Source organism: Scomber japonicus, chromosome 24 (assembly GCF_027409825.1).
Source record: "Scomber japonicus isolate fScoJap1 chromosome 24, fScoJap1.pri, whole genome shotgun sequence".
Lineage (NCBI taxonomy): Eukaryota > Metazoa > Chordata > Actinopteri > Scombriformes > Scombridae > Scomber > Scomber japonicus.
In genome coordinates, this window is record NC_070601.1 from 7,242,164 (window position 1) to 7,259,839 (window position 17,676).

A 17,676-nucleotide genomic window follows, 5' to 3' on the forward strand; every position below is an offset into this window, starting at 1 on the left:
GAAGATTACTTGCTTCAATTAATGTTAATCTAATGATTATTAATAATTATGTATTAATAAATTAATTCCTTCATTCATTCATAATCATTGCTCCAATTACAGATTAATTAGGTTGACAAGTTGGAGCCTCAGGTGCAAGAAACCAAACCTTGGCATCTCAACTCAAACAGCTCAGCTTGTTGGGAAACCTTCTTGAACTTCTGATTTTGCTGATTGAATCCTAAAGGGAATGGCTCAGTTTGTTAGCTGTTTGCTTTGAATCTTAGTGGTCGTGGGTTCAATTCTCACTATGTCCAATTGTTTTTCCAAGTCAGACACATCTAATGCCTTAGATGACTACTTGGGAAGCTATCAGGTTCTTGGTTCAATTGTTGCACAACTTTTTGAAAGTCAGACAAACTGCTGGAGAGTCAAATGCTGATGAAAACTACTGGAGCCAATGTGAGCCTGTGGTTCAGTGATTTAGACAGCCGGTTTGAGTTTTGGAGGTGGTGGGTTCGATTCCCGGCCTGCTCACATATCTGTCAGCGTCCTATCGGCCTAAAATCCCAAATCCTCCAATGAGGATTGTGGATGTGTTTCTACTGGTTGCCTACAGGGGGCAGTATTCTAATTGGAGTTACGATCAATGCTGTAAAGTAACATTAAATATCAATGACCCTAAACGGGGATTGAACCAACAACCTAAATTTCAAGAACCTAATGCCCAACACTTATCTCACTGAGCCATCCTAAAGACTAGTTTTCGAAAATTGTATGTTGTACAAATGTTGTTGTTGAGCAGTCAACCTATAATACTGTATGTTTTATCGTCCAGGGGGAAATAAACTAATGGTCGTTCTGTTTAAGAGACGATCTTTGGAAGGGCGTCTCTTCCATAGACTGTATGGTCTCTTCCCATAATGCACTGCGACAGCCGTATGTTATAAATATGAGCGTGCCTTTCGCTCTGGAACTCAGTCTAGCAGAAAAACGTGTGGGAGACGTGACTCTGATGTCTGTTTAAACGTGGTAAGAATTTCAGCTTTTTTAAAGAAATGTATTATTTTACTAAATTCGTGAGAAAGTACTTTTATAAAATGGCGCTTATGAGTCGTTTTTTGGCGGTTTTTGCGTGACCTGTTCACTTTACTGTGCTGCTGGCTAACGTTACTGAACGTGTTCAACCACGCAGCTGAACTTGAGCACTTATGTGCACATATTACGTCACAAGGATTACCTGACTTTAGATATATAAACCAGTAATTAAGTCAACTTTTTGTTCATTGCCTGCCCTCCAATTTCTGTGACACTTGGTGGCTCCATTGCAGCACGTTATGACCTTTATGTTTTGTTTCAGAGATGCTGGGTCCCCCATGACAGAGCCGCTGCCATGGCATGAAACTACCAACCCCCAGCCTTTTTCTTTGGAGTAAAGGTAAACAGAGTTGTGATGGTTCACTTTAAGATTCACATTGCATTCAAAGCATGTCCCAGAACTTTACATTTCTTTATTTTTTAGTGATTTTTAAAAGACAGCAAAATGTTTAAATTGCAGTAGATGCCACATCATGGTGGCTGTTTGTTTCACTCCAGTGCTCAGTCAGCTGTCCAGGTAGTGTGTGTCTGGCTCAGTGTTACAGTGCTGGTAGAGTATCTCTGTATTTGGCTGCAGGTTCTGTTTTAGAGTCTGTCGCTGAGCTGCTGCGGAGCTTGGCCCAATGAGAGTACAAGGCTGCACACTTCAGACTCACTCCTATAAGGAAGCTTTGAAGTTGAACTTTCATAGATGGTAGAAAATAACAGTTTTCAATCAAAGTAGCCATATGACTTATGATGTGAAGTAAATTTTCCTTGACTGTTGCAGGCAGAGCTACTGATGAGCTGCTCAGTGTGGAGATGAAGGTCATACTGCAGACTGACTGAAGGTGAGTGATGCAAAACCAGTAAAACTTATATTAATGTGGTGATGATCAAACCCTGAGCAGTGACCAGTACTGTTCCTGCTTTAACTGACTATTTTCTCTACAGCAGTGTGGAGCAGCTGGCCTATAGGGGGCAGTACACAGCAGGAACCAAGACTGATGTCAGGTATGTATCCCCAGTCCTGTACTGCCATGGCAGACTTCTCTATCTGCAGTGGAATCTTAGTATTGGGAGAGAAATGTCAGGACTTTGGCACAGATTCTATTAAGCTAACATGTGAATTGCAATTTCTTTTCAAAACTCAAGTGCTCTCTAGTAATGTGTTCTCTTTTTTTTTTAGTGTTGCTTGACTGGTGTGGAGAACTGGAGTCCACCTGCTGGGATGTGACCAGGCACTTCTGCTCAGCCTGAGTTTGAGGATGAAATTTAAACATTGAATGTAATATCTGAATAAAATTTGAAAAATCTGCAGCAACTGTTTCATGGTTTATTAGGCTTTTTTCCCCAGATTTGGCCACATTATCAGTGTATTCAACAGATAGTGCAATATCTCACAACTACATATCAACATTGTAGGTATAAGACAATTAGCACAGTCAGAGGCATATCAGAACCAAAGCAAGTTTTACCAAATAACTGGCACTAAGTACACTGGAAGATGTAACTAAATGAGGTGCTAGTAAACACCATTTGTTACTTCTAATAAGGAAATGGTGCATTTGGACCATTTCCAGCAGGACTATACAAAATGAACTGCTGTACATTGTACACAGCAGTGCTAACGGTTGGAAAGTGACTAGATGTGATGCACCACTTGGAATTATGGTACATGAAAAGTCAGTGACTCAAATAGAGTTCAGATCAGACTGGTTCTGATACATTTTTCAAGAATAAGCTGACACAAGTAAATTAAAGACAATATTGAGTTGTAATGTAAAAGCATTTTATTACAAATTCAGTTTAAAAATTACAATCTGAATATACTACCAATAGTTAAAAACAAAACACAAGTGGACTAGGTGTGCCAACATATACTCACTTGTGAAGAGACCTCAACCAGAGGGGCAGACTGGCCCACAACTCCACTAAATCTAATAAAACTACAAACTACAAACTACAAAGGTTAAACAAAAATAGATGGTCCTAATCTCCAATATTTATAAGGCTGTACTAAATAGGGCAGGCAAAAAGCAGCAGCAGATGGTATCCTACAAAAAGAGACAGAGTTAGTTAGCCACCTGCATACACAATAGAATCAAACTGTCCAGGCACCACTTTCCACCATAGTAGGGGAAAAGGGTCTACGAGCTGGAGACACCAACAGAGAAACTAAGCATAGAAAACCAAAGTTAGCTCTCAGAAACAAGAACTTCTGGCAGTTACATCTCAGCATACCGACCTCCGTCCAGACCACATGGCAGCAGAAAAGGAAGAACAAATGTACACAGGTGTCTTAAATAACCTTACCTTGATTAGAGGCGGGGCCAAGCCTGGGGTTGCATTCAAGACCTACTGAGCTGAGGGAGCATTCAGTGTTTGACCAACAGTGGCTATATGGCAGGCTACATACAAATGCATTAATTCATTATTGGTTTGGACCTCCTTTGTGGAATTTGGTGGAAAATTGAATCAATGTGTTGGAGGAGACTCTATAGAAAGAAAGGATGCTAACATGACAGTCCAGATATACTCCTATTCTGTCAGTCTGAAAGTAACATTAACGATCAATGACCCTGACCGGGGATTGAACCAACAGCCATAATTTCGAGTACCTAATGCCTAACACTTATCTCACTAGGCTATCCTACACACTGATTTTCAAAATGTTATGTTGTACAAACGTTGTTGTTTCACCTTTTATACTTATATATCGAATGAATGAACATGATGTAGTTGTGATTAGGGAGATTCCAGATTGTTTCTGACAGCGACCCCATGGTGTAGTGGGTTCATTTGTCGCCAGCAGCCACGGAGGATCTCAATGGGTGAGTACCTTGTAATCTGATGAACACATATGTGAGAGTGGTTGTTGTACTGGGGAGGTGGGGACTTTGACCCTATTATCTGGGACAAACCCACTACACCACAATAAGACCTTTTCTCCAGGTGCATTTATCTTCTTCATTTGGATGTTGGACTTTAAAACTACTGACATACTCACAATCAGTATCCCAGCAACACCCAGAATCGAACCAGGAATTGTATCACAATCACCTTATGACCTCGGACAAACCCACTACACCAGCAAGCCTGAATACACTAACACTTTTTCTCTGGGCGCATTTATCTTCTTAATTTGGATGTTGGACTTTAAAACTACTGACTTACTCAGAGCTGTGCAAGACTTGAACCAATGACCTCACGTTTCCAAAGCAGTCACCTAACAGCCTGAGCTATCTGAACTGACACCCTTTACTTTTCTTCTGAGCTTTTCACATTTTATTTAGGCTTTCTGACTTTAAAAGTAGTAGCCTGGGATAGAACTCACAATCTCTGTCAGTGAGAAGATATATTAACCACTGAGTCACTGGATCTTCATTGGGGAAGGTGGTTTTATCACACTTTTCAGTCTGTCCTCTTGATGTTAGACTTGTTAGAAGTGTCCCAGGATCAAAGCCACAACTTCTGCATTTGCAGCGCAGTCTTCTAACAGCCTGAAGCAGTAGGAGCATCATGCTGCTTTCAGTTTCTCAGATTGGAGTGGCAGATCTACCATTAACAACCCTCGGCTAACAGTTCATGGTACTTTCAGAGATATTCTCTCAGACACGCTGCAGTTCTTTAAGTGCTCCAATGCAGGAAAAAACTATATTTTCCTCAATGGAATCAGTAACTTGACAAGGCATGGACGAGGTTGGAAGTTCTAAGGTTGTGGCTTTGATCCTGAGATAGTTTTGAAGTAAGGGTTAGGGTTATCAACTAAAATATCTTAGAGGAGACTTTGATACATGCCTGACAATGATGATTTTAAGGGGCACACACAGGTGCACCGGTAATGTTCATAAATGAACAGCAGATGGCAATGTGGCCTCATCTGATGACCAGTAACACCAGCAGTCGTTTAACCTGTAGTGGGGTGTCACCTGATGCAGGTCACATGACTGCCATGTAGTCACATGGCTGTCATCATTGAGTAAAGCAGCTGTTTGGACTCTTCACTGTAAGTTTGCTTTCTTTCATACTTATTATAACTTTATCTACAGTAACTTTCACTGTGTTTCTTGCTCTTTTATGTTTGTGGTTCATCACAAACTTTGGAGAACATGTTGGAAGATAAATCTAAATATCTACATCTTAATTATTGATCAACCTGTCAAAATCAAACAATATCAACCAACAGCTTAAATATGTTGTATTCACTGATGTGGAGGGACAGTCAGTCAATGTCGAGTCACTCATGTCTAAAAGTCTAAAAGTAGAAACAAATCCTTAAACAGCACTTGTATTTACTTGTATTTATTTAGTTTTATTTAGTTGGAATTAACAAAAACAAGTCAAACTTAATAACATAACTTACTTGTACATGCACCCTGCAAATATCCTCCTGCTGCTTCACCAACCACACATCTATCCACCCAGTGAGTCCAGCTCACAATGCAACCTTGAAAACATCACTGCAATTTTTCAAATCAGTCTCAAGTCCAACAACCCATGTCGCCATCTAGTGGAATAATGATGGAACTGCAGCAACTTTCTCTGACTGTTAATTTACATTATTTATCAAGCTAGAGCCAAAATAAGTAAATTAATCACAAGTTTGATTTTTTCCCCCCTGCAAAATTTAGCTTGGAACAACTATTTTTAAGACATAGCTACAATTTGCTGTAACTTGCTGATAGTTAAACAGCATAACTTACTTGTACATGCACCCTGCAAATATTTCCTCCTGCTGCTTCACCAAGCACACATCCATCCACCCACCCAGTGAGTCCAGCACACACCTCATATGTTGTAAATGTAACCTTCAAAACATCACCCCTGCAACTTTTCAAATCAGTCTAAAGTCCATAAACCTATAAGTCGCCATCTAGTGGGCTAATGGTGGAACTGCAGCAACTTCCTCTGACTCAGTTCTATTGCATTATCTATCGAGTTAGAGCCAAAATAAGTCAGTCAATCACAAGTTTGATTGATTTTTTTCCCTGCAAAATTTAGCTTGGAACAACTATTTTTAATACAGTTAAGTATAAGAGAAGATCTGCAACAGCTCCTAAATTTAACAGTAATCTGTTACTTATGAAAAAGTTCATGCCTGTCTAACTCTACAGCTGCAGGTCTTTGTACAGGTTCCAGAGGATCCTGATCCTTTCCCAGCAGAGGCATGTGGTACTCACAAACACGGTTCAAGCCACGAAACGGTCTCATTTTTGCTTTATTAGAAATGTTTTCAAATGCGTTTACAAAAGGAAACGATTCATTAAGAGAGGACCGACTTTTTTGGTTTGGAAAATGTGCCTTTGTTAAAACGTCTCCACTTCTAATAAAGCAACAGTGCAGTGTAATAGCAGTGCTGCTCCAGCTGTGATCAGACAGATGTCGATTCATGTGTAATTTGGGGTTCACAGTCTTGAATGAAAATTAAAACAGGAGCAATGACCACAGTAAGAAAAACCTGGTGAACCTATTAATTATTATAGGAATATATTTTAGAGCTGAATTAAGTAGCTTCATTGCCATTTAATCAATTGCCAACTGTTTTGATTAGATAAAGTCTGATAGGATAAGATGTATCTTTATTGATCCCCCTCAGGAAAAAATCAAATTGACACAACAGTACAGTGAGGGGAAAAGACACAACATAAGGGTGAAAGTGATAAAATAAAATAATATACTCTATACAGGAAACAATCTCTGTATAAACAAATCTGCAATACATGAATGAGATGTGCATAGTAAGGACAGCATTAGTCTTCTTTTAGTGGGAGTGGGAGGTACTGGGAGCCGTGGTGTTGTGGCAGTCTGATTATGATTTTTAAGGAACTTCTCACATTCCAGCTTCTCAAGTATTAATATTTTCTGGGTTTTTTTAATCTTTTTACGAGAGTAAACTAAATATCTTTGGGATGAGAGCAAAATTAGACATATGAAGATGTCACCTTGCTTTTTGAGAAATAGTGATCGACATTTTTCATCATTTTAGAGACCAAACAATGAATCTATTAGTAAAGAAAAATAGCAGACAGATGAATCAATTTTGAAAACAATCATCATCATCATTGCTAGTATATTTCTAAGAAGATCATCATTTTTGAAGACTCTCTTATAATGGAGGTATCAGCATCTCTCAAAAGTTTAACACCTCCCACTGAGGTCTATTTTTGGCTTCTTATCTCCTCTGACTCTTACATGTTTTGCTTTCAGATATTCACTATGGCTTCTCGAGCAGGACCGAGAGCAATGGGCATGGATGGCAGTGACTTTCAGCACAGACAGTTGCTGGACCAGTGGTTCACCAGCACGCAGGACAAGAAGAAGAAATGAGTTCACCCCAAAGTGCGATTAGCTGTAAGATCTTATGAGAGGAACTGACAGCCTAGGTGTATGTGTGGGAAACTCAATGGTTGGAGGGGAAAAAGATGTAATTAATTCCAGGTGAACTGGGCCAGACAAGACTTTAAGGAGAAAGCATTGCTGTCCATCATCTTTTTCTATATTTATATTTGACAATATAATTGTTCAAATGTTTGGGAATCAGTCCCTGAACTACTTACGACTGCTGCCATCACTCACTGTACATGAATCCTTTTGGTATTTTATCATTCCAAATAATAAAATGTAAACTGCTTCCATTTGTCTGTATGTACCCTGTTATTTCAGGTCCTCACTGTGTAAACGGACCAGGGGTAACTGGAAGAAAACTGTACCAATGTCTAAATTCATGTTTTGGAAACAAATTTCAAGAATAAATTTAAATATATTTGACTGGATTGTTAATTTGTCAAGCGTACATCAGCTTCTGTTTGGCATTTCTGTCCCCCTTAAAACCAATGTCTCAGACTCAAAGGTGAAATAACTAACGTCAGTGGTCATAATGTTTACCCATCATTTTGTTTAATTGTCGAGGACACTATTGTAGTGTTGTTTAGGCTATAAATGAAATCAACAGTGAGTAAAATAGCCTACTTCAAGCAGCGGGTAATCTGGTCTGAGCACAAGATAAATACTCAACAAGGACAAAAAAACTCCCCATGAAATATTGCATAATGTAGCAGTAATAGTTTCCAAATGAAAATGAAATGTAATTAAACACAGCTTTGCTCTCAGTCCATTACCGTGGTATGAACTCTTCTTCTCATTCAGTAGCTAATTATTAATATTATAATTATCATATATAATTATTATTAAATGTGGCAGAGACTAATTATGCCAGGATACTATGAATGATCTGAATGTGAACAGTGTGTGAGGGTTAAGACAAGAAATCAACATTAAAACCATCAGGAGCCGTTCAATTAATGATAACACTTGTCAGAGCGCGTTTTACCAGCGTCCCTGCTCACAGACCGGAAGTGACGTCACAGCACTTTCGATTGAAGTCCGTGAGGGCTCAGTCTGCGAGTCCAGTGAGGAGGGAAGGGTAATCACGTGACATGTGAACACTCATTGGCGCTGATAGATAGATAGATAGATAGACTGATAGATGGCATAACCACTGGCCATTTGTTGTATTGTTAATTAGCTTAATGTTTAAAATATTGGTTTATTCATTATTCTTAAGATTTTAATATATAGATGCAGAGGTTGTTTTTCACAGTGAAGATTTAATATGAATATAATATTAACTGATCAGCACCGGTAATGTTCATAAATGACCAGCAGATGGCAGTGTGTGGGGTGTCACCTGTTGGGATCCATAAAGTCACCTGATGCAGGTCACATGACTGTCATCATTGAGTAAAGCAGCAGTTTGGACTCTTCACTGTAAGTTTGCTTTCTGTCATACTCATTTTAACTTATTTATCTACAGTAACTTTCCACTGTGTTTCTTGCTCTTTTATGTTTGTGGTTCATCACAAACTTTGGAGAACATCTTGGAAGATAAATCTAAATATCTACATGTTAATTAATAACTAATAGAGTAACATTACTTGATTCAATTAACATTACTAATGATTAATTAATATTCATTAATTATTAACATTAATAATTAATTAATTATTAACATTAATAATTAATAACTAATAGAGTAGCATTATATGATTTAATTAACATTACTAATGATTAATTAATATTCATTAATTATTAATATTAATAATTAATAACTAATAGAGTAACAATACTTGATTCAATTAACATTAGTCATGGTTAATTATTAATATTATTTAATTATTAATATTAATTAAATAATTATTAATATTAATCATTAATAGATGAAGATTACTTGCTTCAATTAATGTTAATCTAATGATTATTAATAATTATGTATTAATAAATTAATTCCTTCATTCATTCATAATCATTGCTCCAATTACAGATTAATTAGGTTGACAAGTTGGAGCCTCAGGTGCAAGAAACCAAACCTTGGCATCTCAACTCAAACAGCTCAGCTTGTTGGGAAACCTTCTTGAACTTCTGATTTTGCTGATTGAATCCAAAGGGAATAGCTCAGTTTGTTAGCTGTTTGCTTTGAATCTTAGTGGTCGTGGGTTCAATTCTCACTATGTCCAATTGTTTTTCCAAGTCAGACACATCTAATGCCTTAGATGACTACTTGGGAAGCTATCAGGTTCTTGGTTCAATTGTTGCACAGCTTTTTGAAAGTCAGACAAACTGCTGGAGAGTCAAATGCTGATGAAAACTACTGGAGCCAATGTGAGCCTGTGGTTCAGTGATTTAGACAGCCGGTTTGAGTTTTGGGGGTGGTGGGTTCGATCCCCGGCCTGCTCACATACCTGTCTGCGTCCTATCGGCCTAAAATCCCAAATCCTCCAATGAGGATTGTGGATGTGTTTCTACTGGTTGCCTACAGGGGACAGTATTCCAATTGGAGTTACCACCAATGCTGTAAGAAACATTAAAGATCAATGACCCTAAACGGGGATTGAACCAACAACCTTAATTTCAAGAACCTAATGCCCAACACTTATCTCACTGAGCTATCCTAAACACTAGTTTTCGAAAATTTTATGTTGTACAAATGTTGTTGTTGAGCAGTCAACCTATAATACTGTATGTTTTATCGTCCAGGGGGAAATAAACTAGTGGTCGTTCTGTTTAAGAGACGATCTTTGGAAGGGCGTCTCTTCCCATAATGCACTGCGACAGCCGTATGTTATAAATATGAGCGTGCCTTTCGCTCTGGAACTCAGTCTAGCAGAAAAACGTGTGGGAGACGTGACTCTGATGTCTGTTTAAACGTGGTAAGAATTTCAGCTTTTTTAAAGAAATGTATTATTTTACTAAATTCGTGAGAAAGTTCAAGTACTTTTATAAAATGGCGCTTATGAGTCGTTTTTTGGCGGTTTTTGCGTGACCTGTTCACTTTACTGTGCTGCTGGCTAATGTTACTGAACGTGTTCAACCACGCAGCTGAACTTGAGCACTTATGTGCACATATTACGTCACAAGGATTACCTGACTTTAGATATATAAACCAGTAATTAAGTCAACTTTTTGTTCATTGCCTGCCCTCCAATTTCTGTGACACTTGGTGGCTCCATTGCAGCACGTTATGACCTTTATGTTTTGTTTCAGAGATGCTGGGTCCCCCATGACAGAGCCGCTGCCATGGGATGAAACTACCAACCCCCAGCCTTTTTCTTTGGAGTAAAGGTAAACAGAGTTGTGATGGTTCACTTTAAGATTCACATTGCATTCAAGTCATGTCCCAGAACTTTACATTTCTTTATTTTTTAGTGATTTTTAAAAGACAGCAAAATGTTTAAATTGCAGTAGATACCACATCATGTTGGCGGTTTGTTTCACTCCAGTGCTCAGTCAGCTGTCCAGGCAGTGTGTGTCTGGCTCAGTGTTACAGTGCTGGTAGAGTATCTCTGGATTTGGCTTTGGCTGCAGGTTCTGTTTTAGAGTCTGTCGCTGAGCTGCTGCAGAGCTTGGCCCAATGAGAGTACAAGGCTGCACACATCAGACTCACTCCTATAAGGAAGCTTTGAAGTTGAACTTTCATAGGTGGTAGAAAATAACAGTTTTCAATCAAAGTAGCCATATGACTTATGATGTGAAGTAAATGTTCCTTGACTGTTGCAGGCAGAGCTACTGATGAGCTGCTCAGTGTGGAGATGAAGGTGAGTGATGCAAAACCAGTAAAATTTATATTAATGTGGAGATAATCAAACCCTGAGCAGTGACCAGTATTGTTCCTGTTTTAACTGACTATTTTCTCTACAGCAGTGTGTGGAGTAGGGGGCAGTACACAGCAGGAACCAAGACTGATGTCAGGTATGTATCCCCAGTCCTGTACTGCCATGGCAGACTTCTCTATCTGCAGTGGAGTCTTAGTATTGGGAGAGAAATGTCAGGACTTTGGCACAGATTCTATTAAGCTAACATGTAAATTGCAATTTCTTTTCAAAACTCAAGTGCTCTCTAGTAATGTGTTTTTTTTTAGTGTTGCTTGACTGGTGTGGAGAACTGGAGTCCACCTGCTGGGATGTGACCAGGCACTTCTGCTCAGCCTGAGTTTGAGGATGAAATTTAAACTGTCAAACATTGAATGTAATTCAATGACAATGTTTTACTGTGATGGTTGAATAAAAATTGAAAAATCTGCAGCAACTGTTTCATGGTTTATTAGGCTTTTTTCCCCAGATTTGGCCACATTATCAGTGTATTCAACAGATAGTGCAATATCTCACAACTACATATCAACATTGTAGGTATAAGACAATTAGCACAGTTAGAGGCATATCAAAGCAAGTTTTACCAAATAACTGGCACTAAGTACACTGGAAGATGTAACTAAATGAGGTGCTAGTAAACACCATTTGTTACTTCTAATAAGGAAATGGTGCATTTGGACCATTTCCAGCAGGACTATACAAAATGAACTGCTGTACATTGTACACAGCAGTGCTAACGGTTGGAAAGTGACCAGATGTGATACACCACTTGGAATTATGGTACATGAAAAGTCAGTGACTCCAAAATAGGGTTCTGATACATTTTTCAAGAATAAGCTGACACAAGTAAATTATAGACAATATTGAGTTTAAATGTAAAAGCATTTTATTACAAATTCAGTTTAAAAATTACAATCTGAATATACTACCAATAGTTAAAAACAAAACACAAGTGGACTAGGGCTAGCAGATCTCTAGGTGTGCCAACATATACTCACTTGTGAAGAGACCTCAACCAGAGGGACAAACCTGTCCCAGCAGACTGGCCCACAACTCCACTAAATCTAATAAAACTATAAACTATAAACTACAAAGGTTAAACAAAAATAGATGGTCCTAATCTCCAATATTTATAAGGCTGTACTAAAGAGGGCAGGCAAAAAGCAGCAGCAGATGGTATCCTACAAAAAGAGACAGAGTTAGTTAGCCACCTGCATACACAATAGAATCAAACTGTCCAGGCACCACTTTCCACCATAGTAGGGAAAAGGGTCTACGAGCTGGAGACACCAACAGAGAAACTAAGCATAGAAAACCAAAGTTAGCTCTCAGAAACAAGAACTTCTGGCAGTTACATCTCAGCATACCGACCTCCGTCCAGACCACATGGCAGCAGAAAAGGAAGAACAAATGTACACAGGTGTCTTAAATAACCTTACCTTGATTAGAGGCGGGGCCAAGCCTGGGGTTGCATTCAAGACCTACTGAGCTGAGGGAGCATTCAGTGTTTGACCAACAGTGGCTATATGGCAGGCTACATACAAATGCATTAATTCATTATTGGTTTGGACCTCCTTTGTGGAATTTGGTGGAAAATTGAATCAATGTGTTGGAGGAGACTCTATAGAAAGAAAGGATGCTAACATGACAGTCCAGATATACTCCTATTCTGTCAGTCTGAAAGTAACATTAACGATCAATGACCCTGACCGGGGATTGAACCAACAGCCATAATTTCGAGTACCTAATGCCTAACACTTATCTCACTAGGCTATCCTACACACTGATTTTCAAAATGTTATGTTGTACAAACGTTGTTGTTTCACCTTTTATACTTATATATCGAATGAATGAACATGATGTAGTTGTGATTAGGGAGATTCCAGATTGTTTCTGACAGCGACCCCATGGTGTAGTGGGTTCATTTGTCGCCAGCAGCCACGGAGGATCTCAATGGGTGAGTACCTTGTAATCTGATGAACACATATGTGAGAGTGGTTGTTGTACTGGGGAGGTGGGGACTTTGACCCTATTATCTGGGACAAACCCACTACACCACAATAAGACCTTTTCTCCAGGTGCATTTATCTTCTTCATTTGGATGTTGGACTTTAAAACTACTGACATACTCACAATCAGTATCCCAGCAACACCCAGAATCGAACCAGGAATTGTATCACAATCACCTTATGACCTCGGACAAACCCACTACACCAGCAAGCCTGAATACACTAACACTTTTTCTCTGGGCGCATTTATCTTCTTAATTTGGATGTTGGACTTTAAAACTACTGACTTACTCAGAGCTGTGCAAGACTTGAACCAATGACCTCACGTTTCCAAAGCAGTCACCTAACAGCCTGAGCTATCTGAACTGACACCCTTTACTTTTCTTCTGAGCTTTTCACATTTTATTTAGGCTTTCTGACTTTAAAAGTAGTAGCCTGGGATAGAACTCACAATCTCTGTCAGTGAGAAGATATATTAACCACTGAGTCACTGGATCTTCATTGGGGAAGGTGGTTTTATCACACTTTTCAGTCTGTCCTCTTGATGTTAGACTTGTTAGAAGTGTCCCAGGATCAAAGCCACAACTTCTGCATTTGCAGCGCAGTCTTCTAACAGCCTGAAGCAGTAGGAGCATCATGCTGCTTTCAGTTTCTCAGATTGGAGTGGCAGATCTACCATTAACAACCCTCGGCTAACAGTTCATGGTACTTTCAGAGATATTCTCTCAGACACGCTGCAGTTCTTTAAGTGCTCCAATGCAGGAAAAAACTATATTTTCCTCAATGGAATCAGTAACTTGACAAGGCATGGACGAGGTTGGAAGTTCTAAGGTTGTGGCTTTGATCCTGAGATAGTTTTGAAGTAAGGGTTAGGGTTATCAACTAAAATATCTTAGAGGAGACTTTGATACATGCCTGACAATGATGATTTTAAGGGGCACACACAGGTGCACCGGTAATGTTCATAAATGAACAGCAGATGGCAATGTGGCCTCATCTGATGACCAGTAACACCAGCAGTCGTTTAACCTGTAGTGGGGTGTCACCTGATGCAGGTCACATGACTGCCATGTAGTCACATGGCTGTCATCATTGAGTAAAGCAGCTGTTTGGACTCTTCACTGTAAGTTTGCTTTCTTTCATACTTATTATAACTTTATCTACAGTAACTTTCACTGTGTTTCTTGCTCTTTTATGTTTGTGGTTCATCACAAACTTTGGAGAACATGTTGGAAGATAAATCTAAATATCTACATCTTAATTATTGATCAACCTGTCAAAATCAAACAATATCAACCAACAGCTTAAATATGTTGTATTCACTGATGTGGAGGGACAGTCAGTCAATGTCGAGTCACTCATGTCTAAAAGTCTAAAAGTAGAAACAAATCCTTAAACAGCACTTGTATTTACTTGTATTTATTTAGTTTTATTTAGTTGGAATTAACAAAAACAAGTCAAACTTAATAACATAACTTACTTGTACATGCACCCTGCAAATATCCTCCTGCTGCTTCACCAACCACACATCTATCCACCCAGTGAGTCCAGCTCACAATGCAACCTTGAAAACATCACTGCAATTTTTCAAATCAGTCTCAAGTCCAACAACCCATGTCGCCATCTAGTGGAATAATGATGGAACTGCAGCAACTTTCTCTGACTGTTAATTTACATTATTTATCAAGCTAGAGCCAAAATAAGTAAATTAATCACAAGTTTGATTTTTTCCCCCCTGCAAAATTTAGCTTGGAACAACTATTTTTAAGACATAGCTACAATTTGCTGTAACTTGCTGATAGTTAAACAGCATAACTTACTTGTACATGCACCCTGCAAATATTTCCTCCTGCTGCTTCACCAAGCACACATCCATCCACCCACCCAGTGAGTCCAGCACACACCTCATATGTTGTAAATGTAACCTTCAAAACATCACCCCTGCAACTTTTCAAATCAGTCTAAAGTCCATAAACCTATAAGTCGCCATCTAGTGGGCTAATGGTGGAACTGCAGCAACTTCCTCTGACTCAGTTCTATTGCATTATCTATCGAGTTAGAGCCAAAATAAGTCAGTCAATCACAAGTTTGATTGATTTTTTTCCCTGCAAAATTTAGCTTGGAACAACTATTTTTAATACAGTTAAGTATAAGAGAAGATCTGCAACAGCTCCTAAATTTAACAGTAATCTGTTACTTATGAAAAAGTTCATGCCTGTCTAACTCTACAGCTGCAGGTCTTTGTACAGGTTCCAGAGGATCCTGATCCTTTCCCAGCAGAGGCATGTGGTACTCACAAACACGGTTCAAGCCACGAAACGGTCTCATTTTTGCTTTATTAGAAATGTTTTCAAATGCGTTTACAAAAGGAAACGATTCATTAAGAGAGGACCGACTTTTTTGGTTTGGAAAATGTGCCTTTGTTAAAACGTCTCCACTTCTAATAAAGCAACAGTGCAGTGTAATAGCAGTGCTGCTCCAGCTGTGATCAGACAGATGTCGATTCATGTGTAATTTGGGGTTCACAGTCTTGAATGAAAATTAAAACAGGAGCAATGACCACAGTAAGAAAAACCTGGTGAACCTATTAATTATTATAGGAATATATTTTAGAGCTGAATTAAGTAGCTTCATTGCCATTTAATCAATTGCCAACTGTTTTGATTAGATAAAGTCTGATAGGATAAGATGTATCTTTATTGATCCCCCTCAGGAAAAAATCAAATTGACACAACAGTACAGTGAGGGGAAAAGACACAACATAAGGGTGAAAGTGATAAAATAAAATAATATACTCTATACAGGAAACAATCTCTGTATAAACAAATCTGCAATACATGAATGAGATGTGCATAGTAAGGACAGCATTAGTCTTCTTTTAGTGGGAGTGGGAGGTACTGGGAGCCGTGGTGTTGTGGCAGTCTGATTATGATTTTTAAGGAACTTCTCACATTCCAGCTTCTCAAGTATTAATATTTTCTGGGTTTTTTTAATCTTTTTACGAGAGTAAACTAAATATCTTTGGGATGAGAGCAAAATTAGACATATGAAGATGTCACCTTGCTTTTTGAGAAATAGTGATCGACATTTTTCATCATTTTAGAGACCAAACAATGAATCTATTAGTAAAGAAAAATAGCAGACAGATGAATCAATTTTGAAAACAATCATCATCATCATTGCTAGTATATTTCTAAGAAGATCATCATTTTTGAAGACTCTCTTATAATGGAGGTATCAGCATCTCTCAAAAGTTTAACACCTCCCACTGAGGTCTATTTTTGGCTTCTTATCTCCTCTGACTCTTACATGTTTTGCTTTCAGATATTCACTATGGCTTCTCGAGCAGGACCGAGAGCAATGGGCATGGATGGCAGTGACTTTCAGCACAGACAGTTGCTGGACCAGTGGTTCACCAGCACGCAGGACAAGAAGAAGAAATGAGTTCACCCCAAAGTGCGATTAGCTGTAAGATCTTATGAGAGGAACTGACAGCCTAGGTGTATGTGTGGGAAACTCAATGGTTGGAGGGGAAAAAGATGTAATTAATTCCAGGTGAACTGGGCCAGACAAGACTTTAAGGAGAAAGCATTGCTGTCCATCATCTTTTTCTATATTTATATTTGACAATATAATTGTTCAAATGTTTGGGAATCAGTCCCTGAACTACTTACGACTGCTGCCATCACTCACTGTACATGAATCCTTTTGGTATTTTATCATTCCAAATAATAAAATGTAAACTGCTTCCATTTGTCTGTATGTACCCTGTTATTTCAGGTCCTCACTGTGTAAACGGACCAGGGGTAACTGGAAGAAAACTGTACCAATGTCTAAATTCATGTTTTGGAAACAAATTTCAAGAATAAATTTAAATATATTTGACTGGATTGTTAATTTGTCAAGCGTACATCAGCTTCTGTTTGGCATTTCTGTCCCCCTTAAAACCAATGTCTCAGACTCAAAGGTGAAATAACTAACGTCAGTGGTCATAATGTTTACCCATCATTTTGTTTAATTGTCGAGGACACTATTGTAGTGTTGTTTAGGCTATAAATGAAATCAACAGTGAGTAAAATAGCCTACTTCAAGCAGCGGGTAATCTGGTCTGAGCACAAGATAAATACTCAACAAGGACAAAAAAACTCCCCATGAAATATTGCATAATGTAGCAGTAATAGTTTCCAAATGAAAATGAAATGTAATTAAACACAGCTTTGCTCTCAGTCCATTACCGTGGTATGAACTCTTCTTCTCATTCAGTAGCTAATTATTAATATTATAATTATCATATATAATTATTATTAAATGTGGCAGAGACTAATTATGCCAGGATACTATGAATGATCTGAATGTGAACAGTGTGTGAGGGTTAAGACAAGAAATCAACATTAAAACCATCAGGAGCCGTTCAATTAATGATAACACTTGTCAGAGCGCGTTTTACCAGCGTCCCTGCTCAC

General features: G+C 38.5%; 3 long non-coding RNA genes across 4 annotated transcripts; all 3 read left to right on the forward strand.

The window, feature by feature from the left end:
- Positions 1-1,844: 1,844 nt before the first annotated feature.
- On the forward strand, positions 1,845-2,342 carry LOC128354474 (uncharacterized). Of its 2 annotated transcripts, none has more exons than XR_008321059.1 (3): positions 1,845-1,884; positions 2,011-2,070; positions 2,246-2,342. It is a non-coding gene; the product is annotated as an uncharacterized LOC128354474 (long non-coding RNA). The 2 variants fall into 2 exon arrangements; XR_008321058.1 differs by having other exon boundaries at positions 2,014-2,070.
- Positions 2,343-10,220: 7,878 nt separating this feature from the next.
- On the forward strand, positions 10,221-11,133 carry LOC128354483 (uncharacterized). Its single transcript, XR_008321063.1, has 3 exons — positions 10,221-10,265; positions 10,600-10,677; positions 11,113-11,133. It is a non-coding gene; the product is annotated as an uncharacterized LOC128354483 (long non-coding RNA).
- Positions 11,134-11,264: 131 nt separating this feature from the next.
- LOC128354482 (uncharacterized) lies at positions 11,265-11,636 on the forward strand. The gene is made up of 2 exons (XR_008321062.1): positions 11,265-11,304; positions 11,474-11,636. It is a non-coding gene; the product is annotated as an uncharacterized LOC128354482 (long non-coding RNA).
- The last annotated feature ends 6,040 nt before the right edge of the window (positions 11,637-17,676 follow it).